Source organism: Setaria viridis, chromosome 8 (assembly GCF_005286985.2).
Source record: "Setaria viridis chromosome 8, Setaria_viridis_v4.0, whole genome shotgun sequence".
NCBI lineage: Eukaryota > Viridiplantae > Streptophyta > Magnoliopsida > Poales > Poaceae > Setaria > Setaria viridis.
This window is the reverse complement of record NC_048270.2, coordinates 33980402-33981651: the sequence shown is the minus strand read 5'-3', so window position 1 is coordinate 33981651 and position 1250 is coordinate 33980402.

Sequence of the window (1250 nt, the reverse complement as noted above, 5' to 3'; positions counted from 1 at the left end):
GCCATCAGAGATGTCTTCCCCGCGGCTAATCTTCTCTCTGACGCTGAATTGCTGCAGATAGCAAGCCAAGCGGGCGGCGGCGCCAGCGCCTGATCGCCGGCAGCATCGCTACACCCGTCGTCAAGACCAATGGAACCTGCCAACTACAACGTACTGGTGTGGAACGTTCGCGGCCTCAACGCGCGATGTCGACGCGACTGCCTTCGTGCGATGGTCACTGACGCGAACGCGTCGATCGTGTGTATTCAGGAAACAAAACTCCATGTAATCACGGCGTTCCTCGTCTGCGAAATGCTCGGAAATCATGTTGGGCTCTAGAAATTTTGATAGTTTAATTAAAATCCGAATTCATGTTTCTAATTTTGGAGCTGGTGCAAGCAAGCTATCCCTTTAATTGCATCAAGATTCCACAGGGGCCTGAAGCAGAAGTTGAGAAGGTGATACGTACTCTTTACGCTGGGCCCACAAACAGTCTCACATGACTCAAACCACTGGTTTGACACTTTGAGCGTGAGCAATGTTAATTGGAAGTGAAACAATATATCTTTAGTTCCACAGCTATTTCAGTATTTTGATTTTTTTCAACCCATCAAGTAAAGGCAAAAACATTTAAATTCATTTACTCACTTAATGTAATTTGGGTCTACCCATTGTTGGCAAAAATTGCAACCTCAGCAGGATTATCCAAGTGTGTAAACGCTCTCCAAAAAAGGAGATTTTTTCGAAAGAAAGTGAATATCGAATCAGAGCACGGTTAGTTTGAAATCAGTCGGTGTAGCATTGTACCATCAGAAAGTGACATCATAATCATTTTACCGTATGAAGCAGGGCAACTAGTTGGAGGTGCCTTCCACACATGTCCATTTCCCTGTGTTTAGAAAATCAACCAATCTGATCGTCATGAGTTAAAAAAGAGCTTGCAAGGTCCCCTTTCACCTACCATTTTATCTTCCTCTAAAGAAAAAAATCATTTAAATTTCCTCTCCATCTTCTGCTGATTTTTTGTGAATGGATGAAAGTACACGTAGAATACTTCCGATCTGGTTATACCCTTGGAGTGTTTGGAAGGGTATTGCTTTTCAAACTTCTACGGTTTACATCAAGTGTTTGGTTATACCCTAACAGAAACTTTTGGTCCTCCGACGGGTCTATGAGAAGGTTATTCGGCAGCCGTTGATTACAAGTGGACGGCTTGGATCAATCTGAGCCGTCTATTTGCAGGATCCAATGAACTGGCCAGGCGTACCTCC